Source organism: Capricornis sumatraensis, chromosome 12, assembly GCF_032405125.1.
Source record: "Capricornis sumatraensis isolate serow.1 chromosome 12, serow.2, whole genome shotgun sequence".
Taxonomy (NCBI): domain Eukaryota; kingdom Metazoa; phylum Chordata; class Mammalia; order Artiodactyla; family Bovidae; genus Capricornis; species Capricornis sumatraensis.
Genome location: NC_091080.1, coordinates 85,926,831 through 85,943,561, shown reverse-complemented (window position 1 = coordinate 85,943,561; position 16,731 = coordinate 85,926,831). Strand labels below are relative to the sequence as shown.

The following is a 16,731-nucleotide window of genomic DNA, read 5'->3' as shown; positions in this document are numbered from 1 at the left end:
TTTATGAAATAAAGACAATAGTTACATAATTGATAGTTTATGTTCAGACTGTGTATAGGATTTAAGAAATGCAATTGCAAATTTTAATATATTCTACCCTACAGTCTATAATATACAGCCTGTTTCCATATAGATATGCAATAATATCTATATAGAGTTAAATATCTCTTCAGTTATTAATTATAGGATTTTAAAATATTTGTTGACTCAAAGAACCCCTTGAGTCAACAGGACTTGGTTTCCTTCCACATTTAACTAGTAGGCAAGGTAAGTCTTAAATAATTGGAATACTAGACATTGATGGGTACGTGAGAGCTGAAGAGTAACTCTGGGAACAGAAGACAGCTAATGAAATACTTAGTGACTGTGCATCAACTATGTAATAGAAATATGAGGAATGCTTGCGTGTGAATACAATGTGCTCAAATGTGTACACTTATTTGTGGCTTGTCCTGTTAAGTCCTGAAATGTGCCATCACACACAGACTTGGCGTCTGGCATTCAGTTGGTATCATTGCATTTGTTACAATTCCATGCATGTTGTGCATTTTTCAATATTGAAACAAAAAAACCATGGAATTCTAAACACATATGTTATGCTCTGAAAATTTGTTCTAGTCGGTTTAGGCAACCACAGCAAAATATCATAGACTGGGTGGCATAGACAACAGAAATGTACTTCTCCCCAGTCTGAAGGCTCTAAGTCTGGATCAGGGTGCAGCATGGTCAGCTTTGATGAGGCCCCTCTCCTTGGCTTGCAGTCTTCTCTCTGTGTCCTTATGTGAGGGGTTGAGTCAGGGCAGAGAAAGAGATGGGGAGAGAGAGAGGGAGAGAAAGTCCTCTGGTGTGTTCATATAAGGGCACTAATCCCATCATGGGAACCCCACCCCTCATGACCTGGTCTAAACCACATCACCCTCTGAAGTCTCCACCTCCTAATAGCATCACAATGGGAATTAGGGCTTCAGTATATGAATGGCGGGGGCTGAAGGAGCAGATTCAGACATTCAGTCCATGGCACAACTGTTGGAGTCATTTGAAAATGAATTAATTTTATTTTAAAGTTTCAAGGCCTAGGTACACTTAAAAACGTTCTGGACACTTTTACACAGGACATAAGAGGAAAGTCTTTTGGTGTGTAACAGGGTGGTGGTTGTACTCTTTTGGAAGCCAAATCTAGGTATTTTTAATCCATCCTGTGGTGTGGTTTCACTTCCCAATGGACCAGCTGTACAATGGGGATTGCATTGCCCAAAAAGAAAACAGCATGTCTGTCCACCCTGGAGGGTAACTGCTTCAAACCCAGCCTGTCCACCTTAACACATCAGGAAGAGTGGCTGATGAATCCTATTCCTACCCTGTGGCTTCAGTCATCACAGCTCGTACATAGTGTTATGCAGGATGGCATAATGAACTCTGGGATAACTGTTTGAATTTCAGAAAGGACATGTGAAGCTCTTGCATTGATTGAGGAATACTTTCCAGATATATGAATTAAACCCACAAGGCTTCAGCCTTTGGAGAGAATGTAATACTTGAACTTTGGATGAAAAAAACCAAATAGTTGATATTTCTAAAGAGTGAATTTTGCAAATAGCACATAAGTTTTTATTCTTATATTTTAGTACAGCTGCATAGTAAATTTCCAGCATAATAATTAGATGGATATTCTTCATTTGGCCAGTGATGTAGTTGGCTGATTCACAAAAATTTAGAAGGCAACAGATGTGAAGCGTTCTAATTTTCTGTCCTGTCTTATCTGGTTTTGGAACCGATCTTACGTCCTTCCCCCTGTCTCAGAAGTGCAAACACTTTTATGGATTATGCCAGTGACTTTCAGGCATGAGTGGGAAACCACAGGTGTGGTTTTGGAGATGAGATATACGGATTTAGTAAGCTGCTCTGCACAAGCTCCAGAAGTTCTAACAACTGGGGCAGGGCTGGAATGCATGACTGGTTAGGTCCTGTTGCTCTTTCTTTTAGGGGCTGAGTTTGCCCATGTCTGGAATGGAGAGCAGCCAGCATTCAAGGTTAGGCTGCCCTTCAAGGGCAGTGGAACCCAAGGAGGCAGTGGAAACGTCCAAGCCTTTAAAACTGTTTGCTAGATGAAATCTCACCCTGATCATTTTAAATGCAGCAGTTGTTTTTAAACTCCAATTGCTGCATTATATTCAACTAGATCCACCTTTCTTCACTGCTACTTACAGGGCCTCAACTAATGTAGAGAAACAATACCTCTTTGAGCCAGAAAGTCTACTTCTAAAGTGTGTGGGCTTAAGAAGTCCATTTCTAGGAAGGAATCACCTTTGGGGGTAATCAGTTCAGTTCAGTTCAGTTCAGTTCAGTCACTCAGTCGTGTCCAACTCTTTGCGACCCCATGAATCGCAGCACGCCAGGCCTCCCTGTCCATCACCAACTCCCAGAGTCTACCTAAACCCATGTCCATCGAGTCAGTGATGCCATTCAGCCATCTCATCCTCTGCCATCCCCTTCTCCTCCTGCCCCCAATCCTTCCCAGCAATGAGTCAACTCTTTGCATGAGGTGGCCAAAGTATTGGAGTTTCAGCTTCAGCATCAGTCCTTCCAATGAACAACCAGGACTGATCTCCTTTAGGATGGACTGGTTGGATCTCCTTGCAGGCCAAGGGACTCTCAAGAGTCTTCTCCAACACCACAGTTCAAAAGCATCAATTCTTCAGCACTCAGCTTTCTTCACCGTCTAACTCTCACATCCATACATGACCACTGGAAAAACCATAGCCTTGACTAGACAGACCTTTGTTGACAAAATAACATCTCTGCTTTTAAATATGCTGTCTAGGTTGGTCATAACTTTCCTTCCAAGGAGTAAACATCTTTTAATTTCATGGCTGCAGTCACCATCTGCAGTGATTTTGGAGCCCCCCAAAATAAAGTCTGACACTGTTTCCACTGTTTCTCCATCTATTTGCCATGAAGTGATAGGACCAGATGCCATGATCTTAGTTGTCTGAATGTTGAGTTTTAAGCCAGTTTTTTCAGTCTTCTCCTTCACTTTCATCGAGAGGCTTTTTTGTTCCTCTTCACTTTCTGCCATAAGGGTGGTGTCATCTGCATATCTGAGGTTATTGATATTTTTCCCGGCAATCTTGATTCCAGCTTGTGCTTCTTCCAGCCCAGCGTTTCTCATGATGTACTCCGCATATAAGTTAAATAAGCAGGGTGACAATATACAGCCTTGACGTACTCCTTTTCCTATTCGGAACCAGTCTGTTGCTACATGTCCAGTTCTAACTGTTGCTTCCTGACCTGCATACAGGTTTCTCAAGAGACAAGTCAGATGGTCTGGTATGCCCATCTCTCTCAGAATTTTCCACAGTTTATTGTGATCCTCACAGTCAAAGGCTTTGGCATAGTCAATAAAGCAGAAATAGATGTTTTTCTGGAACTCTCTTGCTTTTTTGATGATCCAGCAGATGTTGGCAATTTGATCTCTGGTTCCTCTGCCTTTTCTAAAATAGAGGAAAACAACTGTATAGGAAAGACTAGAGATCTCTTCAAGAAAATTAGAGATACCACGGAACATTTCATGCAAAGATGGGCTGGATAAAGGACAGAAATGATATGGACCTAAGAGAAGGAAATGGCAACCCACTCCAGTGTTCTTGCCTGGAGAATCCCAGGGATGGGGAAGCCTGGTGGGCTGCCGTCTATGGGGTCGCACAGAGTCAGACATGACTGAAGTGACTTATCAGCAGCATCAGCAACAGAAGCAGAAGATATTAAGAAGAGGTGGCAAGAATACACAGAAGAACTGTACAAAAAAGATCTTCATGACCCAGATAATCACGATGGTGTGATCACTCACCTAGAGCCAGACATGCTGGAATGTGAAGTCAAGTGGGCCTTAGAAAGCATCACTACGAACAAAGCTAGTGGAGGTGATGGAATTCCAGTTGAGCTATTTCAAATCCTAAAAGATGATGCTGTGAAAGTGCTGCACTCAGTATGCCAGCAAATTTGGTAAACTCAGTAGTGGCCACAGGACTGGAAAAGGTCAGTTTTCATTCCAATCCCAAAGAAAGGCAATGCCAAAGAATGCTCGAACTGCCGCACAATTGCACTCATCTCACACACTAGTAAACTAATGCTCAAAATTCTCCAAGCCAGGCTTCAGCAATATGTGAACCGTGAACTTCCAAATGTTCAAGCTGGTTTTAGAAAAGGCAGAGGAACCAGAGATTAAATTGCCAACATCCGCTGGATAGGCCCCAACTAAGGCAGGAGTCTTACTGTAGCTCTACTCTTTATTTGCACATTTATCTCGCAAGGATTTAAGTTGCTGGAAAACAGGAAGCATGTCTTTTCATCTTCATGCCTCCAGTGCCTAGACCAATGTCTGCCTCATAGGGAACCCTTTATGAATATTCACCAAGGGACTGAACAAAGTCTGTGTTCTCTTGAATTCGTTGGTGAACCGTCATATTTGTGTTAGGATATGGGGCCATAATAGAGAATTAAGTTGTTTTTTTGTTCTCTTCCCTGATTGCATCTGCTTTTATTGGCAGAGCATGTTCTTTCTCATGACTTCCGTTTCTATACAAGCTTAATTTGGTCTGTTTGCTTCCTTTTCTCAAATTATGATTGAATTCCACATTATTGTAAAACTAATGGTTAGATAATGAAATGTTGACTTTGGACTATGATAAAAAAATTTTTAACATGGTCACTGTAGTTTAGATTGAAATTGATAACTACTTCCTGATAGGATGTACCTATGTAGATACACAAACTGGTATTTTAGATTATTTGGCAAGTTCTTATGGAAACAAAAAGATAATGTTTCATCCAAAAATGAGGAAATTAATTTTATTAGGCACATGCGATCATCTCTTTCTGCATGCAGCCAAGTTTAAAACACAATTAGATGCCTAATTGTGCATTTCAATTTGGCCAGTTTACTCTATAGGTAAGTAATCATGATTAATTTAAAAGGAACATGTTTCCTTTTCTTACTAATCCAAATTATTATGCAACACACTGAATTTCAATCATGTATAAAATTTTACTTGTAAGTAGCATTATGTCTTATGAAAATTTAATACTGATGTTGAAAAATTCAATTTTTAAAATATATTCAAAGCCAGAGTCATTAAGTAGAAAAAAATTACAAAGAGCCCCTACTTTAAGACTGCAGAATAAAGACACCTTTTTGTCTCTAAAATCATCCAAGCATTAAAAAGCCTGAGAAACAGAAATGCGATTTCCATATTTAAGGACTCAGAAAAACCTGGAACTATGAATCCCAAACTGAGAGGACCAGGGTTCAACAGGAAACTTCTTGGAAGGACTCTGGATACTGAGAATCTCAGAGCCAGCAGGTTACGGATGTTCTAAACAACCGGTGTTCACTGTACATTCAGTTTAAAAATTCAACAATAAAAATTAAATTATAGAAAATAGCAATAGAATAAAACAAAATAAAATCCCCAGAGGAGCAAAAGAGTCCTGTCTTTGGGTCAGGGCATCAGTGTGTGGCTGACAGTAAGAATTTTCTGGTATTCCACGTGACATCATGGACGAGAGGTCCTTGTTCTGCTGAACTCTGGGAGAGAGAGAGCACAGTCAGTTGTGGGTGTCCTGACATGGCTGATCTGCACTGAATAGAACGAGGGAAAGACTCCAGATTTGCAAATCTGGCTCTGCCTTTGTTGTTTAATCCTTGGTCGTGTCCAACTCTTTTGCAACCCCATGGACTGTAGCCCGCCAGGCTCTTCTGTCGATGGGATTCTCCAGGCAAGAATACCGGAGTGGGTTGCCATGCTCTCCTGCAGGGGATCTTTCTGACCCGGGGATCAAACCCATGTCCCCTTCATTGCAGGCGGATTCTTTACCACTGAGCCACAGGAAAGCCCAGGATGACCTGAGGGCCTTTTAAAACTTGATTCCCAAACATCATCCCGAGGCCAATTAAATCAAAACCCTACAGTGACTGAAGGCACAGATTAATCTGAAAAGTTCTCCAGGTGATTCAAGTGTACATGCAGAGTATAAACCCCTGGACTGAAGCAACACTGATGCTCACAGACCCATCAACCTGTGCAAATCTTCATTTCTACCCCACAGCATTCCCTCACACTACTCTGCATGAAACAAGACAAATGCCTAGTGCTCTCAAAATCACTGTCAAAGATGAAAGATAATCAAAAAGAATCAGGACCATTTCTATAAAAATGTACCTTTTGGTGCATTTTAAACTGAAAAAAAATACACAAGATATGTGTATGTATGTATGTATATATATATATATCTCAAAAGAATTGCAGAAAAAGACAGATATATACATTAAAAGGGTACAGTTTGATTCAGTAAATTGACATAGAACAATTGGTGCTGAGACCTGTCTTGGTGAAGATGCTAAAGAAGGCATCTTTTGGGTATCCAGGAAAAAGAAAAAAAGATCAAGTCAGCTCTAAGGGGGACCTTGAGAGGGGCCTAAAACTTCATGTCACTGTTCAGCTCTCGAATATAATGTCACAATGCTTACAGAGTCCTTAGGGAAATAATAATGTGTCAAACTCTTTGTGATTATTTTTGAAGAGGCAAGAACTCAGAGACTTCGTCTTCCATGAAGTCTTCTTGAAGTCATTGAGCCAATCGAGAATAACTGCTCATGGGCCAGGTCTCTAGTATCTATCCTATAAGAGCGGCTTCGATACAACTGCAGCACTTACAGACTGTGGTGTAAGTGTTGCAAACTGTGATTGTGTAGAAGAGAGGACAAGATTGGTGGGGGTAGGGGGGTGGTGATGTGGATATCTATACATAGCAGTGAAAAACAAGTATCATTTTATTACAATATGTGAATCCAGTAATGGAAGCAGGTGGATACTCGTCTTGAAAATGCATTGCAAAGTTAATATGAGTTTAGAAAAAAATTCAGCACTCAATGGCTTTGGGGTTTGGATTGTGGATGTTGTACCTAGTAGTATGGTGACCTTTGGACAGGAATCAACCTCTCTTGCTTCGATTTCCTCATCTGTGAAATGGGTGAGTGATTGACATGACTTATAGGGTTGTTGAGAGAAGCAGCTAGGAAGCTACACTTAGGATAGTATCTGGCACCATGAAGACGCATGATGAGCTAGAAATTAGAGGTATGGTGGCAAAATAAGAATGCATCACTTTTATTTAAGAATAAGTAACCAGTTTAATAAAGAAGGGTGAGATACCGATGCTTTCAGAGTAGCACCTCAGTGTCTGATGTTATTCCATTTTCCCCTCAGCTTGTTCAGGATTTTACAACAAAAGAGGGGAGTAGAGTGTACATGGACAAGGTCTCCTTAACCGTGCATTATGCCCCTATTAATTAATATCTCAAATTTCACTTCATTTCTAATCAGTGTGCAGAGGGCCAATATTTGGTAGGGAATAGTCTTATTATTTTAATTTATTTTATTGGAGTATAGTTGATTTGCAGTGTTGTGCTAATCTGTGTTGTACAGCAAAATGACTCAGTCATATGTACATACACACACACACACACACACACACACACACACACACATTCTTTTTTCAAAATTCTTTCCCATTATGGCTTATCACAGGACACTGAATAGAGGTCCCTGTGCTCTACAGTAGGACCTTGTTGTTTATCCATTCCATGTATAATAGTTGGCATCTGCTAACCCCAAACTCCCCGGAGAAGGCAATGGCACCCCACTCCAGTACTCTTGCCTGGAAAATCCCAGGGACGGAGGAGCCTGGTGGGCTGCAGTCCACGGGGTCGCTAAAAGTCAGACACGACTGAGTGACTTCACTTTCACTGTTCACTGTCATGCACTGGAGAAGGAAATGGCAACCCACTCCAGTGTTCTTGCCTGGAGAATCCCAGGGACGGGGGACCTGGTGGGCTGCCGTCTCTGGGGTCGCACAGAGTCGGACATGACTGAAGTGACTTAGCAACCCCAAACTCCCAATCCATCCCTCCCGCATGTCCCGTCCCCCTTGACAACTGTGAGTCTGTTCTCTGTGCCTGTGTGTCTGTTCTGTAGATAGGCTCATTTGTGTCACAGCTGAGATTCCACATAAGTGAAACCATACATGATTTGTCTTTCTCTGCCTACTTCACTTAGTGTGATCATCTCTAGGTCCCTCCATGTTGCTGCAAATAGCGTTACTTCATTCTTTTTTATGGCCGAGTATGATCCCATTATGTCAGCATGCATATACACACCACGTTTTCTTTGTCTGTTCATCTGCTGATGGGCATTTAGGTTGCTTCCATGTCTTGCTATTGTAAATAATGCTGCAGTGAACATTAGGGTGCCTGTATCTTTCCGAATTAGGGTTTTCTCTGAATATATGTCCAGGAGTAGGGTTGCTGGGTCATATGGCGACTCTGGTTTTAGTTTTGAGGAGCCTCTTTGCTGCTCTCCGTAGTGGCTGCACCAGTGTACATTCTGGCGGTGCCTGCTGGCAGTGGTTTAGTCGCTAAGTCGTGTCCGACTCTTGCGACTGCATGGGATGTAGCTCACCAGGCTCCTCTGTCCATGAGATTTTCCAGGCAAGAATACTGGAGTGGGTAGCCTACCCCTTCTCCAGGGGATCTTCCCAACCCAAGAGTCGAACTCGGGTCTCCTGCATTGCAGGCAGAGGCTTTACCGACTGAGCGATGAGGGAAGCCTGGTGGTGATTAGTCTTCATTAATCAATTTTCCCTCTCTTACCACTCTCAAAAGCGTCCTCCCTTGGGCTTAACTGTCTCTTTAGAATTTTCTTTCGCCTGTGCCATTGAATTTTCAGCTTCAGTTAGCCTCACACATAGAGTTTTATTTAACCCTGTGCATTTGAACTTGTGGCCCCCGGATTCCAGCCACCCGTGTCTTCAGCAGCCTTGTAGCAGGTGCGCCTTCCACAGCGCTAAGCAGAGTCCCCAGTGGGGTGGGGGTCCTGAGCAGAAGCCACAGCCACGCTGCTTCCGGCCCCACCTGCCGCAACCAGACGCTTGCTCTCCCTCCTCCCCTAAACCACCATGTCGAATGGTGGCTGGCATGCTAGCTGCTCCTCCTTCCTGCTCCTCATTTACAGACTGCCGCGTCACTGGATCAAGGGACCTTTCCTGCGGAGCATTCTTAAGGACTCCAACACACATCCTGTCTAAGACGTTAGCCTCTGCATCTGAGACGTCCAGTGCCCCCACGGTCCAGGAGCAGACGTTATTGAAAGGACCTATTTGAAGATCACAAAATCTATTTAGCAGACGCTCAGATCCTGTGATTGAAGTCAGTGTGTGCGGAAGTGGGTGTAGGCACATGGTGTAAAAGTCTGGGAACAGAGCACACCCAAACACCCCCACACTATAGAGGTGAAATGGATACATCACATCAGCTTAGTCTATTTAGAAAATGTGTCTACTTCCATTTGCTTAGTACTTACCCACCTTTCAACCTCTCCCTTCCCCTGTGTTACCACCATCAACATGCAGGGCGCACAACCCGAGACAGTGAAATTTCCTGTAATAGCACTGAACGTGAAATTAGAGGAGTTTCTAGCTGGAAAGAGATGAGGCAGCCCTGCGGTTCATGGACACAGTTTCCAGGTGCAGAGACAGAGCCTCAGAGCCAGAGCGGTCAGAGTTCCAGAGAATTCCACACAGGGCAAGGCCAGCTCCCTTGTCATGATTCAGACTCGCCTTATAACTTAGTCTCCCCCAGACCTTTCTACATTTCAGAGACCAATATTTCATTCAGAAGTAAACTCAAAAAGTACCTTGTAAAGCTTAGTTGTATTTTTAATTTTGGGGTAGGAGCTTAGCATCACTTACCTTCAGTAAGGTGCTGGTGGAGAGGACATTTCCATTTACAGATGCAATATACTAGTTAGAGCAAAAACCAACAACAGATCCATAGCATGTGGGAAGGAAATCACAGGCAAAGCCATGAAACTGGCAATTTTCTTGTCATGATCGTTCAAAAGAAGGTAAGAAAGTGGGTACAGGAGATGAATACAAAGCTATTCAGATGGTGGTGTTTAACTCTCAGTTGGTTGTACAGCCAGGTAAAAAACAAAACACCTTTCGTTTGTAGAACAATGAATGTCACTTAATGATAAAAATTCACCCTAGGAGGTCACTTAGGAAATAAGTAGCTATCAGGCATTTTTCGTTTGTTCGTCTTAGACTCATAAGAACAAAAGAGAAAAGTTCAATTTTAAAAAATTCAGAATGAACTAAACCATGATTCAAACAGTTTATAAAGGAAGCCCATAAGTGAGGTCAACCTATAAACAAGGCATTTGGAAAATAGCTAATAGAAAAGACACTTAAATTGTACATGCTTTTAATGCTACATGGACTGTACATATAGTGGACTATTTTTCTTACTCTTTGTATACAAAGATAAAGCCAGGAAATAACAAACTCCATGTTCTTATGGCATCTGATCGTCCAGCAGACCGTCTCCATTATTATAATTACTGTCATTACCTTTGACAATTACTGCTATCATTTATTGATCGCTTATTATGTATCTGGCATGGGGTGACAGGTTTTTCCATCCATTGTGTTTTTCATTCTCAAAATAAACCCATAGGCTATCATTATCTCCAATTGATGAGTGACAAGAATGAGATGAGAAAGAATTGATTTCTCCAGAGTCACACACAGGCCACAGTTGGGAACCAAGCCCTGGTGCCCCGTGAGCCAAGGTCAAAGCCTGTGTTTTCCGGCTGCCTTATCTTTGAGTTTGGTCACGAGTGACTGGGGTTCCCTGTGGCTTGTCAGGACAGCTGGTCCATTGTGGAGTCTCATGGTGATGGAAAAGGAGGTGTGTCCTACAGCGTAATAATCCACCAGGCATCCTGCCTTCTCTCATCCTGCAGTCTTGAGGACAGAGGGGTGAGTCTGAAGGAGGATAATGTTCACTGCAAACTGAGGGCCACTCGGGGCTGGTTTCTGCCTTTGAATCCAGTGCCTTGTAAGGGACTTGGTGCCTGGTCTGCGTTCACTCTGTGTACAAATCTAAGCAAAAGAATATAGCAAGTGAAGTGAGTCAGAAGAGAAAGGCAAATATCGTATGCGGAATCTAAAAAAAAATTCTACAAATGAACTTACAAAACAGAAATAGACTCACAGACTTAGAAAATTTATGGTTACCAGGGGGTATGGTATGTCACCATACAAAGATATCACATAGTTATTGACTGGTGGCTCAGGCGGTGAAGAATCTGCCTGCAATGCGGGAGACCTGGGTTTGATCCCAGGGCTGGGAAGATCCTCTGGAGGAGGGCATGGCACCCACTCCAGTATTCCTGCCTAGAGAATCCCATGGACAGAGGAGCTGGTGGACTACAGTCCACGGGGTTGCCAAGAGTCGACACAACTGAGCAAGTTAGCACATTGCCTATATTCCCCACACTGTACGTTTCATATGCATGAACTCAGTTATTTTGCAGCTATTTGTTTTCTAAATACCACAAATTAACCAACAGTTTTATTTAACTTGATTTTGAAAATGTGTATTAGTTAATTTCTTTATTAGAGATATACATTAAGAATATTTAATTTACTCATCCTCTTCATAAAAAAAAATATTAAGCCGTAAAGAGTTTCTTCAAATAAAAAAGCCCTCCTTAAAATATTAGGTAGAAAAATCACAGATCACTAGCATCACAGAAGTCAAAATGAGAGTCTTGGATGTGAATAAAGAATTAAAGTGATGATTTATAATCTTTGTAAATTTTTTTCTGGCAATGATAAATTAATTGAGCCTTTCAAGAAAATGAAGAAATGAGAGTGGACTGCAGCCTACCAGATTCTCATACAGATGCTCCTAAGTCACTTGTGAAGAAAGCTATTACGGCCATTGAAAATTGGGATTGGTGATTTTCTCCAAGAGGAGATGTATTTTAGCTGTTACTAACTTTTGTGGTATTTTCTTCTTCATTTGACTTTGGGTAGCATTGGCTATGAGATACAGACTTAGCTCTTTATGTGAGTCATAAATCAATTTTATTCAGAATTGATGAGAAACAACATCAGTGGTTATTTTCATCCCTGGTAGTGGTCTGTGCCTGGAACTACCCCTGTATTTTGCTGCAAGAGGATTGATAGTGAATTGAATCCACCTACACAGTCCAGTATTCCAGTTTTAATTCAGAATTTGCTTTACTTTAAAATTCCTTCCTATGTTTTTCTCTACTGGCAAGCTCTTATTTTTATAATTTGTCTCTTATTACATCTGATGTTAAATAGGGTCATAAAATGTACTGAAGGGAGATTACTTTTATTCAGATCATAATAGAATGTAAATTGAACTTTTTTAATGCTGCTGCTAAAAATTGACTCATCAGATTTAAATGTTGTTAAAGCACATTTCATGTGGCTCTATGTGATATTAGATGAAAACTTTACAAATGAATAGAAAATAGAAAATTATTATGTATCTATAACTATGATTTATTACAGAATGTGCATTTTTATCACAGTTGCAAAAAAGACACAGTAAAGATTAATCTATAAAATATGTAATTGAGATTTATAATACTTTGTGGAAAAGCACCAAAGGGTTGTTTGCCCTGCATTAATCTTTATGTTTAGTGGTACTACTGGAATTACTTATTGATTTTTATGAAAACACATGTAGAAGAGAAAATTAGGGTGATGGAATTCAACCGAAAGTGTTTATTTTGATCTGTGATGGTTCTGTACTTGCTCTCTGAAGGTATTCCTTTATTATGGGACAAGGAAAACTTAACAAAAAAAGAGGATAAAGTCAAGAAGCTTCAATGGAGGAATAGTTCCGAGAGTCTTTGGTCAAATACCAGGGTTACCGCTGGGTTCAGGCATCGTAAATGCCCTCGGGTTACAAAAATGTCCTGAGGTTGCAAATTCTGTGCTTGATGTTTTCTAAATGAGCAAGGTCTTAGGGTATCATTGGATTCTGATAGGGTCACAGGCTTACTTAAGCTCAAATCAGATATGCAGGTACTATTCAGAATATTAATAAGAAAGGGGGTGCAAAGATAGAAATTGCAACCATGATTGGTACAGAAGAACCTATTTACAAAGAAAAACTAGAGAGAGACAGACGTAGAGAACAAACTTATGGACACTAAGTGGGGAAATGGGATGAATTGGGAGATTTGATTTAAATATATTAGTATACACTATTGACTCTATGTATAGAATAGGTAACTAATGAGGACCTACTGTGCAGCACAGGGAACCTACTCAGTGCTCAGTGCTTAGGTCCATGGTGACCTAAATGGGAAGGAAATCCAAAAAAGAGGGGATATATGTATGTGTATAGGTGATTGACTTTGAAGTAACTCTACTCCAATACATTTTTGGGGAAGATATATACTGTCTAGTATCTAGAAGATAGCTGTTCAGATAAGTTCTTGTTGAATGGATTAGGAAAGGCTGCTGCTAGAGTTATTTTTTATTGGACAATGAAAGAAGGAATTTTGAAAGTGAATTTCTGGGAGCATTGAAATGACGATTTTTTTCATATTATACATACTAATACAAAACCGTACTCATCGGAAATATCTAGTGGTTTCCAAGAAATTGGCATGTTTATATATGCATTCTAAGTATTTGTAGATTATAAAAATAATGCTGAAAAAAGCATGAGATTTAAGGAAAGCAATAAATTCTTCCTCCCTTCCTCTCTTTCCTGTCTTCCTTCTTTCATCTTCCTGTTTCATGATATTTAATAAAATGCTTTCAACCATTTTCCTACCAGTAGACATCTAAGTGATTTTCAGTGTTTCACTACAGTAAGTCTGTGTTGAATACACACACAGTCATGTGCGAACACACACACGTGTTTTGAGCATATGTTAGTATTCTTAAAACAGATTACTGAAACAATTTCTGTGTCAAAGGGTATGTACAGTTTTAACATAATAGGTAACTCATGCTTTATTTATAAAATAAATTCATAATTCTGCCTTTATTGTGTAAGAGTAAGTTTTAAAAATTATAAGGTATTCCTTTCTGATATGCATAGTTACTAAAGTAAAAAAAAAAAAAAACATAGGCCGTATTGTATCCTATACTCTTCTGAACACCAGTTCATTCTCTTTTCTTTGAATTTTCATTCCATTCTCGTTGGAATGCCTCCTTCCTAGGGTCCTGTCAGCCTAAGAGTCACCCTCCAGCCCTCCTTTTCAGTAACTTCTCTGCTGCCCTAGCAGCATTCATCTCCCATCTGTCTGAACTGTGACACCAAGGTTTGGGCATGAAGTCAGTGCTTACTTTGAACTGTTTCTCACTAGGGGGTGTGTGTGTATGTGTGTGACACTTGTCTTCCCAATTAGCTAGCTCATGAGATCCGAAGCGCCTCCAGCAAAAGCAAAGCTTCCTCTTCTTCCTGTGATGTCCTGTCTAACTCTCCATAAGCTCATCATAGCCTTTGACTACAGGTTGATCACGTTCACAATTTTGTGTTAACACTTGCCTTTTTCAACCAACATTCTGTGGGAACTTTGTGATTGAAAATGGAAATATGATGCAAATATGGCTCTAGCCTTTAAGTACAAGGTTCACTGAAATGAAGTTGCTTCCACATGAAACTGCATACCCCTGTGAAACAGAAATTAACAGACCGTGAGAGGAGCCTTGTGTCGACAGTCAAGGAGATGTTCCTGTTGGTGATGGCAGCCGTGGAGCATCATTTCCTTGACTCTCTCTGCAGTTCAGTTAATTCCACCAGCTAATCAGCTGGAGCGAAAAAGAACCATGTACCTAGGAAAGCCCTAACACCGCTCTTCCCTCAAGACCAATGGGCCAGGAAAGGGCTGACTCTCACCTCTCCTGGGGCTGCAAGATTTAATAGCAGGAGCCCTGCTTATTAAAACGGTGCCAGGCAGGTGGGGCTAAGGTATCCTCCTCCAGGAGAAAGCTCTCTGGCCCTTGAAGATTTGTCACTAGCCTGAGCCATGCTGGACTGTGGGAAGGAAAATGCATCCTCACTTAGTGGGCCCTGGGCTTGGAGACAAATCCTCCCTTCCTGCTCGCTCCCTTTTTCTCCCTAACCCCTTAGCTCCCAAACCCTTAGGGCTTGGGATGCAGGAATCATAAGAGCAAAGCATACCAAAGATGCTAAAGCATACTAAAGATGCTCAGATAAATATACTAAATGAACTTAAAATAAATATACTAAAATAAGTCATAAATGCCTATAAATGTTGGCTGCCACTGTTGAAAGAAAAATATGGTTTCCAGGGAGAAGAATAAAGGGATACAGGATAAGATCTGATCATAGAAAATGCGATCTTAAGAGTTATATTTTTACTGTAGCTTTTGTTAAATAAAGCATATAGTGATGAAGATTAAGTGTGATACCTTTTGGTTTTTTTCATGGTCCAATACTTCCACTTCTTATGCATTTTTTGAGGATGCTATGAGTGTTCAAGTCCAGATAAGGGAAGGACTCTGTTTCAAGTTGGCGCTTGCATCTCCCTAGTGGGTGACATAGGACATTTACTTACCTCTCTGTGCTTTTTTCTTTAATATTTATTTATTTTGTCCTATTTCGTTTGGCAACACCAGATCTTAGTTGCAGCAGGCCTATGGAATCTTTAGTTGCAGCTTGTGGGGTCTAGTTCCCTGACCAGGAATTGAACGTGGGTCCCCTGCATTGGGAGCACAGAATCATAGCCACTGGGCCACCAGGAAATCCTTCTTAAAAATAAGTATAAATATCATATATATATCTCAGGGTATTAGGAAGATTAAATTATTCTCATTCTCATGCCTAATGAGTCCTCAATAGAATTTAACTATGATTATAATCATCACTTTTACCAGATATATAGTCATCAGTTGATTTGAATGAATGAATTATAGAGCAAACTATTTTTAAATCACAAAGTTAGAAAGTAACTATGTAAGTGTCAGCTTACCTCCTTTGAGTCCTGGTAAAACATTCATGATCATACAACATAATCTGACAATATCCTCATATTTTACTCTCTAGTGTATGTTCTGTTTACTTCTGTTTTGTCTCCTCCGTGTACACGTGAATTGGAAATGAAATTTTGAAAAATATTTTCTGATTCTCTGCACTGTGTCTAGATGCTGCCAGCAAACCCATCTCTAAGCTGAGATGCTTGGTCCTCGCAGGCCTTCTAAAGAGTTAAAGCAGTGCTGAGTTGACCAGAGCAAGGCTCAGTAAACCACTGGCCTGTGAGCCACATCCTGCTTCCTGCTTGTTTTTGCAAATAAAGTTTTATTGCAACTCCACGTCCCTTTGTTTACCTGTGGTCTGTGGCTGCTCACTGACAATGCAGCAGAATTTCTGTAGTTCCAGCGGAGACACCATGCTCCATAGAGACAAAACATGCCACCTGATTCTTGACTTAACAAGTTTGCCAGCTACCACACTAAGGCTTCCCAGGTGGCTCAGACGGTAAAGAATCTGCCAGCAAAGCAGGAGACCCAGGTTCTATCCCTGGGTGGGGAAGATGGAAGCCCATTCCAGTGTTCTTGCCTAGGGAATCCCATGGACAGAGAATTTGGTGGGCTACAGTCCATAGGGTGCAAAACCTTGGACACGACTGAAGTGACTTAGCACTCACCCTAGACTAACAGTAGGAAAAACTACTCAGCCGATGCTTCTTTTCTTACTGTGTCTTCCCACAGCTGCCTGGAGTGCTTGACAATCCTTGTATTCACTTCTTACATCCCTTGCACTTGGGAAGCTCAGAGGCTACAGGGCATCTTTTAGTTTTATATAGATTTGTG

The 16,731-nt window shown here is 41.0% G+C and overlaps 1 protein-coding gene across 2 annotated transcripts in view; it reads left to right on the top strand.

The window, feature by feature from the left end:
* NALCN (sodium leak channel, non-selective) overlaps positions 1-16,731 on the top strand; it is a 280,814-nt gene that overhangs the window by 24,418 nt on the left and 239,665 nt on the right. The window lies entirely within an intron of this gene.